We start from the raw sequence: 10,944 nt of genomic DNA, 5'->3' as shown, positions 1-10,944 counted from the left end.
ATTCAAAGAAGAGATTCAATAACGACATACACCAATAAAATATTCAATCTGACCCTTAACTCCTGGATTAAGCTTAAAACCCTAATCTTCTTGCACAAAATTATTGCACGTAAGGAACCAAATTATCTGCACAACAAAATTGCTTTCACGACATCAAGAAGAACAACATAGTTTGCACTAAATTTAAATTAGCAATCTCGGAAAAACATTTCTTTATTTCTGCTGTTCGTCTGTGGGATGATCTTCCGCATAACCTAAAAACAAATAGCAGCGATACGCACTTTAGAGTTAAGATTCTAGCACACTTACAAAACATTAACTAAATTAAAATAAAATAAAAATAATAAAATATTAAAAATTATAATATTTACGACACACTTAGTTTAGTAGGCAATTTAGATTAAGTATAAACTATCCATTAAACTATCCAATTAAAAATATATAATTACAAAGAATAATGAAAATGTTTAATGTGAAAACTAAAACTATGATTAAATTGTAATGACTAGCGTAATAATTTAAAAGTAACCGATACTTGTAACGCTAGGATAAGGTTAATAAATAAATAAATAAATAAATAAATAAATAAAAAAAAACTTTCGATAGTTGAAGCCACCGATACCATCAAAATATCGAAGTTTGAATGCAATAAGCAGAATATTTAAATAATAAAATCTAATTATTTATTGAGATCAATAAAAACAAATTATATACATACATACATCAAATATTGCAAATACCCCCAGTTAGTTAATATGTGTCCGTATGTCAAGTTTCACTATGATAGACCGATTTAACAAGAAGTTATAGCCATAAATATATTTGCTGCTGCAGCGCAGCTCAAGCGCTGCCCGCGGCTGTTGTTGATGTTGCTGTTTGGTTGACTGCACACATGGTTACACAGACACGAATAGATGCGCATAGGCATACATACACTCACACAGACGCAATTGCTATGCAAATGTGCAATTATACACCCTTTACGTGAGTTCGAATACGAAAAGAGGTAAAATCGATCAAAATTTTTTTTGTTAATTGGTTTTGTAAACATATGTACAGAGTATTTTAAAGTCGGGACACCCGACTTTAGCTTTTTTACTTGTTTTATTTTCACTCAAGGGTACATTGGGGTACAAGGACACACTTGGGATTTCTGTTATAGTTTCTTCGATGCCTTTGCTTTTACAAATCAACAATAGACAAATCATTCAGCTACTAATCATAAACCCATCGCCAAAGGGAACAACCCGTTTAATAAGTCTTGTACTAGAAAACTTAAGGTAAAAACAGGGGCTTGCTGCTGAAGAAGTAATTCAAAACGTGGTTGACAGTTTTTTTCCAATTCAAGTTCTCGAAGACCGTTTTATGGCGTTCGCTTTGGCGATCTCATTCCTTCTGGGGCAGCATTTGTTAAGCATATTTAAATTTTAAAAACAATAAATCGGTTCAATATGCCGGATCAATTCCAATAGTGATATCTGAAAAAAACAGTTCGGGTATTAGGGGCAAAAGTTGAAAGTGGACTGTTTTACTATACATTTAACTAAGCCGGCAGGATCCCGCACATCGGCCGCAATCTGATCAGAAGTATTTTTTAGTCCAGCCTTATTCCGACGAGTTTTACGTTTTTATTAATATATCCTAATTGGATATTCCTGTAGTTAGGATTGTTGTATGTGTATACTTTTCCTATAACTAGGGGGACATCACGGTTCCGCAATTGCATTTTTTAAGCAAATTTTTTATCTTTATTCCAGAATTTCTTGTGTATATTCATTTATAGGAAGTGTTTCGAAGTGTGACTTATCGAGAAATGAATTGTGATGCGATTGGAATGTTCATCATATACCCCCAAATAGGTGGGGATTTCCCCAAAGCACTGTACAGCAATTTGCGATCACTTGAAAATTTTAAAAACATCGTGAATATATCAAAAGCCAAACTAACCCTTTTAAAAACGATAGAAAATTTGGGGTAAGAACAGCATGACCAACACTATGTATAAATGTATAAATAGAATAAATAGAATCGGCCAAAATTTCCAAGTTTTTGTTCCATTTTGAGGTCGTATTTTTGGTCTATTTACAAATATTGTAATCTAATCAAGAAGTCACTTTTTCCAAATGTGTCACTGACATCATGATTTACTCACATATCATTTATTATATGTATATGGGTGGTATGAGCGTATAACCACGCCCACTTTTTAAAAATAGTTTATTGTTTGAAGCCTACAGTTTAAAATATAGACCTCGCTATAACTAACACTATAGGACCTAGGGATATTAAATTTAAAGTCCAAGATGCCTTATGTGAATACGCAGAAAATGTGTTTTTTAGAATTTCCCTACTTCCCCCCCTCTCCAATGCAATTCGCGATTTTCTCTAACTCCCGTAATTATTGGAATTTCTAACTAAAATTTTGCAAATACCTCCAGTTAGTTATTATGTGTCCGTATGCCATAGTTTCATCATAATAGGTCTTTAACAAGAAGTTATAGCAATAAATATATTTGACTAGCAGGTATTGCCCGTCTTAACCCGGCTCAATATAATGTTTCCAATTGTATTTATTTTGTGTGTGCATAACCTACCCATATGCTTTCACCTTATAAGTTACCAGTAGGAAGGCATTTAAGGTATTTAAATGAACATTTTCTGTTCTTGACAAAAAATTATTCAGTAGTCCGTTACATTTTTGTTCTTGCCAAACTATTTGGTTAAACGAACATGACCACTATAACTAATATTTTTTAAAGCTCGTTTTCCCCCCTTTGGAGCTAGAATTTTCCAAAAGCCTTTCTTAGTGTGCTCCTACACTATGATGGATACTTGAGTCCAAATTTCATCTTTTACCGTTTGGGCTGTGCGTTGATCACCAATTAGTCAGGACAAACTGTTTTATATATAACGCAACGTTTAAAGATAAACTATGTGAAAAAAAGGGGAATTATATAATTATAACGGTATATCCTAATTCTAAATTTGAGTCTTTTCGAGCCATATTGAGTCAATACGGTCACGCACAAACTCGGAATATGAAACACGGCACCCGTGTCAAAAAGCACTGACAATTCTCATCTCAATTTGCTAGAGTAAAACTTTCGATAGTTGAAGCCACCGATACCATCAAAATATCGAAGTTTGAATGCAATAAGCAGAATATTTAAATAATAAAATCTAATTATTTATTGAGATTAATAAGAACAAATCATATACATACATACATCTGCCCACAATGCGAAGCAGAATATGCGTAGCTCCGTTATTCGGTTTTTGCTTTACTATCGCTTACGCAGTCGTTGCCTAGCGACGGTAACTGTAAACTTTTGGCGTTTTGCCTTTGCAATTAACATAAAATGGTCGCAACGAAAAAAGAAGAGCGAGCCAATGACTTGCAGTTGTTGTTGTTTTTAGAGCATTATTTAGATTTAGTTACGTACATTACATTACCCAAATTTTAAATCGATCGGACTAAATTTATAACACAAACTTTTCATTTGAAATAGTGAATAAATATTAAAACCCCAATAATTGAAGCTCCAACACAAATCTAAGTATGCAGTTTTGTTTGTATTCTTTAATTGATTTTAGAAACTAAGTTTTAAGTCGATCGGTTGAAAAATGCGGATTTTTCAAACAAACTTTGGAGCTACATTTCCCCCCTTTGGAGCTCAAATTTTCCAAAATCCCTTCTTAGTGCGCATCTACACCATGATATGATACTTGAGCCCAAATTTCAGCAACCTAGCTTTTACCTTTTGGGCTGTGGGCTGTTGACGCGGTTTCCTTTTGTGCCCCAACATTTTCCCCCCTTTGGAGCTCGAGTTTTCCAAAATCCCCTCTTATTGGGCACCTAGACTATGAAAGGATACTTGAGTCCAAATTTCAGTTTCCTAGCCTTTACCGTTTGGGCTGTGCGTTGATCATCAATCAGTTAGTCAGTCAGTCAGTCAGTCAGTCAGTCAGTCATGACAAACTGTTTTATATATATAGATGCTGCAGCGCTACCCGCGAGTGTTGTGTCTATTCGTGTCTGTGTAACAGACAACCAAACAGCAACATCAACAACAGCCGCGGGCAGCGCTTGAGCTGCGCTGTAGCAGCAAATATATTTATGGCTATAACTTCTTGTTAAATCGGTCTATCATAGTGAAACTTGACATACGGACACATATTAACTAACTGGGGGCATTTGCAAAATATTAGTTCGAAATTCCAAGAATTACCAGAGTGAGAGAAAATTGCGATTTGCATTGGAGAGGGGGGCGGGAGGGAAATTCCAAAGTACACATTTTCTGCGTATTCACATATGGCATCTGGGACATCACGGTTCCGCAATTGCATTTTTTAAGCAAATTTTTTATCTTTATTCCAGAATTTCTTGTGTATATTCATTTATAGGAAGTGTTTCGAAGTGTGACTTATCGAGACATGAATTGTGATTCGATTGGAATGTTCATCATATACCCCCAAATAGGTGGGGATTTCACCAAAGCACTTTAGAGCAATCTGCGATCACTTTAAAATTTTAAAAACATCGTGAATATATCAAAAGCCAAACTAACCCTTTTAAAAACGATAGAAAATTTGGGGTAAGAACAGCATGACCAACACTATGTATAAATGTATAAATAGAATAAATAGAATCGGCCAAAATTTCCAAGTTTTTGTTCCATTTTGAGGTCGTATTTTTGGTATATTTACAAATATTGTAATCTAATCAAGAAGTCACTTTTTCCAAATGTGTCACTGACATCATGATTTACTCACATATCATTTAATATATGTATATGGGTGGTATGAGCGTATAACCACGCCCACTTTTTAAAAATAGTTTATTGTTTGAAGCCTAATGTTTAAAATATAGACCTTGCTATAACTAACACTATAGGACCTAGGGATATTAAATTTAAAGTCCAAGATGCCTTATGTGAATACGCAGAAAATGTGTTTTTTAGAATTTCCCTACCTCCCACCCCTCTCCAATGCAAATCGCGATTTTCTCTAACTCCCGTAATTCTTGGAATTTCTAACTAAAATTTTGCAAATACCTCCAGTTATTATGTGTCCGTATGCCAAGTTTCATCATAATAGGTCTTTAACAAGAAGTTATAGCCATAAATATATTTGACTAGCAGGTATTGCCCGTCTTAACCCGGCTCAATATAATGTTTCCAATTGTATTTATTTTGTGTGTGCATAGCCTACCCATATGCTTTCACATTATAAGTTACAAGTAGGAAGGCATTTAAGGTATTTAAATGAACATTTTCTGTTCTTGACAAAAAATTATTCAGTAGCCCGTTACATTTTTGTTCTTACCAAACTATTTGGTTAAACGAACATGACCACTATAACTAATATTTTTTAAAGCTCGTTTTCCCCCCTTTGGAGCTAGAATTTTCCAAAAGCCTTTCTTAGTGTTCTCCTACACTATGATGGATACTTGAGTCCAAATTTCATCTTTTACCGTTTGGGCTGTGCGTTGATCACCAATTAGTCAGGACAAACTGTTTTTTATATAGAGATAACGCAACGTTTTAAGATAGACTATGTGCAAAAATGGGGAATAATTATAAGGGTATATCTTAATTCTAAATTCACCTTTGAGTCTTTCGTGTCATATTGAGTCAATACGGTCACGCACAAACTCGGAATATGAAACACGGCACTCATGTCAATGCCGTGCAGCGATGAGCCACGATCAAAAAGCACTGACAATTCTCATCTCAATTTGCTAGAGTAAAACTTTCGATAGTTGAAGCCACCGATACCATCAAAATATCGAAGTTTGAATGCAATAAGCAGAATATTTAAGTAATAAAATCTAATTATTTATTGAGATCAATAAGAACAAATCATATACATACATACATCTGCCCGCAATGCGAAGCAGAATATGCGTAGCTCCGTTATTCGGTTTTTGCTTTACTATCGCTTACGCACTCGTTGCCTAGCGACGGTAACTGTAAATTTTTGGTGTTTTGCCTTTGCAATTAACATTAAATGGTCACAACGAAAGAAGAAGAGCGAGCCAATGACTTGCAGTTGTTGTTGTTTTTAGAGCATTATTTTTTTACAATCAAACAACTGTGTTCGATTGCCCAATGTATACATTAATGCGAATGTACATACATGCTATATTCATACAAAGGCATACATACATACATATGTATGTTTCTCTTTACTTTTTCAACCGTACGTAGAGAACCGCACACATAGACACGAACTGTTGCTTATTGTGTGTGTGAGTGTGTGTATGTGATGTCCCCAACTATTTGATATTTGTTGTTGCTGCATAAAGTTATTAATGCCAAATGCACTAAACAAAGAAAAAATTACTTTTAAAAATGTTATATAATTTTCAATTAATTAACATTTCTTGCTGTGTCAGTGCAAGACGAATGTACATACATACATATGTAGATACATATGTACACACATAGATGTGCACATATGTATGGACATTCACACATTAGTGTCTCACATTTTGCTTTGGCTATTTCAATGTTTGTATGTGTGTATGTATACTTAGTTGTCCCCAACTGTTTGATATTTTGTATTGTTTGTTCTGCATGCTTTTGTAAAATGCATATTTTGAAAATCCATGAATGCAAAGTTGTAGATTTAGTTACGTAGATTACATTATCCAAATTTTAAATCGATCGGACTAAATTTATAACACAAACTTTTCATTTGAAATAGTGAATAAATATTAAAACCCAAATAATTCAAGCTCCAACACAAATCTAAGTATGCAGTTTTGTTTGTATTCTTTAATTGATTTTAGAAACTAAGTTTTAAGTCGATCGGTTGAAAAATGCGGATTTTTCAAACAAACTTTGGAGCTACATTTCCCCCCTTTGGAGCTCGAATTTTCCAAAATCCCTTCTTAGTGCGCATCTACACCATGATAGGATACTTGAGCCCAAGCATCCTAGCTTTTACCGTTTGGGCTGTGGGCTGTTGACGCGGTTTCCTTTTGTGCCCCAACATTTTTTTTACAGGACAACTCCCATATTTTGGGCCCCAAAAAAAATATCAAACAAGTAAAAAAGCTAAAGTCGGGTGTCCCGACTTTGAAATACTCTGAACATATGTTTACAATAATTATAGAAAATAAAAAAATTAAGAAAATAAAAAAAAAAATTTGATCGATTTTACCTCTCTCGGTATTTGAACTCACGTAAAGGGTGTATAATTGAACATTTACATAGCAATTGCGTCTGTGTGAGTGTATGTATGCCTATGCGCATCTATTCGTGTCTGTGTAAGCATTTTCGCAGTCAACCAAACAGCAACATCAACAACAGCCGCGGGCAGCGCTTGAGCAGCGCTGCAGCAGCAAATATATTTATGGCTATAACTTCTTGGTAAATCGGTCTATCATAGTGAAACTTGGCATACGGACACATTATAACTAAATGGGGGTATTTGCAAAATTTTAGTTCGAAATTCCAAGAATTACGGGAGTTACGATTTGTGGGGTAGAGGAGGGAGGGAGCGAAATTCCAAAATATACATTTTCTGCGTATTCACATAAGGCATCTGGTACTAAAATTTGGTGTTCCTAGGTCTTATAGTCTCCGAGATATAGGCGATTATACGAATGGAAAATGGGGGAAATCAAAAAAATAAAACAAACTCGTATAGAATACACACATAACGCATCTTTGTGCAAAATTTGGTGTCTCTATCTCTTATAGTCTCTGAGATCCAGGTGTTCATACGGACGGACAGACGGACAGACAGACAGACAGGGCTAGATCGACTCGTCTCGTCATGCTGATCAAGAATATATATACTTTGTGGGGTCTGCCACGCCTCCTTCTGCCTGTTACATTTTTCAGCTCCCGCAAACCTAATATACTCTTGTACATTTCATGTACAGAGTATAAAAACCAAGTATACAGTTTTTCTTGGAATTGTTCTGAGAGTATACAAACTTGTTTGAAGTTGAAAGTTTGAAGTTAATCAGATGAAAACTGTAGATTTTTCATACAAACATTGGAGCCTGTTTTCCCCCCTTTGGAGCTCGAGTTTTCCAAAATCCCTTCTTAGTGGGCAGCTAGACTATGAAAGGATACTTGAGTCCAAATTTCAGCTTCCTAGACTTTACCTTGGGCTGTGCGTTGATCACCAATCAGTCAGTCAGTCAGTCAGGACAAACTGTTTTATATATATAGATGCAGCGCTGCTCAAGCGCTGCCCGCAAATGTGTATTTTGGAATTTCCCTCCCGCCCCCCTCTCCAATGCAAATCGCGATTTTCTCTCACTCTCGTAATTCTTGGAATTTCGAACTCAAATTTTGCAAATACCCCCAGTTTGTTAATATGTGTCCCTATGTCAAGTTTCACTATGATAGACCGATTTAACAAGAAGTTATAGCCATAAATATATTTGCTGCTGCAGCGCAGCTCAAGCGCTGCCCGCGGCTGTTGTTGATGTTGCTGTTTGGTTGACTGCACACATGTTTACACAGACACGAATAGATGCGCATAGGCATACATACACTCACACAGACGCAATTGCTATGCAAATGTGCAATTATACACCCTTTGCGTGAGTTCGAATACGAAAAGAGGTAAAATCGATCAAAACTTTTTTTGTTAATTGGTTTTGTAAACATATGTACAGAGTATTTCAAAGTCGGGACCTGACTTTAGCTTTTTTACTTGTTTTATTTTCACTCAAGGGTACATTGGGGTACAAGGACACACTTGGGAATTCTGTTATAGTTTCTTCGATGACTTTGCTTTTACAAATCAACAATAGACAAATCATTCAGCTACTAATCATAAACCCATCGCCAAAGGGAACAACCCGTTTAATAAGTCTTGTACTAGAAAACTTAAGGTAAAAACAGGGGCTTGCTGCTGAAGAAGTAATTCAAAACGTGGTTGACAGTTTTCCAATTCAAGTTCTCGAAGACCGTTTTTTTGCGTTCGCTTTGGCGATCTCATTCCTTCTGGGGCAGCATTTGTTAAGCATATTTAAATTTTAAAAAAAATAAATCGGTTCAATATGCCGGATCAATTCCAATAGTGATATCTGAAAAAAACAGTTCGGGTATTAGGGGCAAAAGTTGAAAGTGGACTGTTTTACTATACATTTAACTAAGCCGGCAGGATCCCGCACATCGGCCGCAATCTGAGCAGAAGTATTTTTTAGTCCAGCCTTATTCCGACGAGTTTTACGTTTTTTATTAATATATCCTAATTGGATATTCCTGTAGTTAGGATTGTTGTATGTGTATACTTTTCCTATAACTAGGGGGACATCACGGTTCCGCAATTGCATTTTTTAAGCAAATTTTTTATCTTTATTCCAGAATTTCTTGTGTATATTCATTTATAGGAAGTGTGACTTATCGAGAAATGAATTGTGATTCGATTGGAATGTTCATCATATACCTCCAAATAGGTGGGGATTTCCCCAAAGCACTGTACAGCAATCTGCGATCACTTTAAAATTTTAAAAACATCGTGAATATATCAAAGGCCAAACTAACCCTTTTAAAAACGATAGAAAATTTGGGGTAAGAACAGCATGACCAACACTATGTATAAATGTATAAATAGAATAAATAGAATCGGCCAAAATTTCCAAGTTTTTGTTCCATTTTGAGGTCGTATTTTTGGTCTATTTACAAATATTGTAATCTAATCAAGAAGTCACTTTTTCCAAATGTGTCACTGACATCATGATTTACTCACATATCATTTATTATATGTATATGGGTGGTATGAGCGTATAACCACGCCCACTTTTTAAAAATAGTTTATTGTTTGAAGCCTAATGTTTAAAATATAGACCTTGCTATAACTAACACTATAGGACCTAGGGATATTAAATTTAAAGTCCAAGATGCCTTATGTGAATACGCAGAAAATGTGTTTTTTAGAATTTCCCTACCTCCCCCCCCCCCCCCCCCCCACTCCAATGCAAATCGCGATTTTCTCTAACTCCCGTAATTCTTGGAATTTCTAACTAAAATTTTGCAAATACCTCCAGTTAGTTATTTTGTGTCCGTATGCCAAGTTTCATCATAATAGGTCTTTAACAAGAAGTTATAGCCATAAATATATTTGACTAGCAGGTATTGCCCGTCTTAACCCGGCTCAATATAATGTTTCCAATTGTATTTATTTTGTGTGTGCATAGCCTACCCATATGCTTTCACATTATAAGTTACAAGTAGGAAGGCATTTAAGGTATTTAAATGAACATTTTCTGTTCTTGACAAAAAATTATTCAGTAGTCCGTTACATTTTTGTTCTTGCCAAACTATTTGGTTAAACGAACATGACCACTATAACTAATATTTTTTAAAGCTCGTTTTCCCCCCTTTGGAGCTAGAATTTTCCAAAAGCCTTTCTTAGTGTGCTCCTACACTATGATGGATACTTGAGTCCAAATTTCATCTTTTACCGTTTGGGCTGTGCGTAGTCAGGACACACTGTTTTATATATAACGCAACGTTTTAAGATAAACTATGTGCAAAAAAGGGGAATAATTATAACGGTATATCCTAATTCTAAATTCACATTTGAGTCTTTTCGTGCCATATTGAGTCAATACGGTCACGCACAAACGCGGAATATGAAACACGGCACCCGTGTCAAAAAGCACTGACAATTCTCATCTCAATTTGCTAGAGTAAAACTTTCGATAGTTGAAGCCACCGATACCATCAAAATATCGAAGTTTGAATGCAATAAGCAGAATATTTAAATAATAAAATCTAATTATTTATTGAGATTAATAAAAACAAATCATATACATACATACATCTGCCCACAATGCGAAGCAGAATATGCGTAGCTCCGTTATTCGGTTTTTGCTTTACTATCGCTTACGCAGTCGTTGCCTAGCGACGGTAACTGTAAACTTTTGGCATTTTGCCTTTGCAATTAACATTAAATGGTCACAATGAAAGA

The 10,944-nt window shown here is 35.2% G+C and overlaps 2 long non-coding RNA genes across 2 annotated transcripts; both read right to left on the bottom strand.

The window, feature by feature from the left end:
* Positions 1-1,369: 1,369 nt before the first annotated feature.
* LOC115630188 lies at positions 1,370-1,771 on the bottom strand. The gene is made up of 2 exons (XR_003996056.1): positions 1,538-1,771; positions 1,370-1,478 (listed from the first exon to the last, which is right to left on the bottom strand). It is a non-coding gene; the product is annotated as an uncharacterized LOC115630188 (long non-coding RNA).
* Positions 1,772-8,802: 7,031 nt separating this feature from the next.
* Positions 8,803-9,339, bottom strand: LOC115630187. The gene is made up of 2 exons (XR_003996055.1): positions 9,115-9,339; positions 8,803-9,055 (listed from the first exon to the last, which is right to left on the bottom strand). It is a non-coding gene; the product is annotated as an uncharacterized LOC115630187 (long non-coding RNA).
* Positions 9,340-10,944: the final 1,605 nt, after the last annotated feature.

This window comes from Scaptodrosophila lebanonensis, unplaced genomic scaffold, assembly GCF_003285725.1.
Source record: "Scaptodrosophila lebanonensis strain 11010-0011.00,11010-0021.00 unplaced genomic scaffold, SlebRS2 tig00000352-arrow-arrow-pilon, whole genome shotgun sequence".
Classification (NCBI taxonomy): Eukaryota; Metazoa; Arthropoda; class Insecta; order Diptera; family Drosophilidae; genus Scaptodrosophila; species Scaptodrosophila lebanonensis.
Note: the sequence above shows the minus strand (reverse complement) of the source record. Positions and strands in the feature narration are given on the sequence as shown.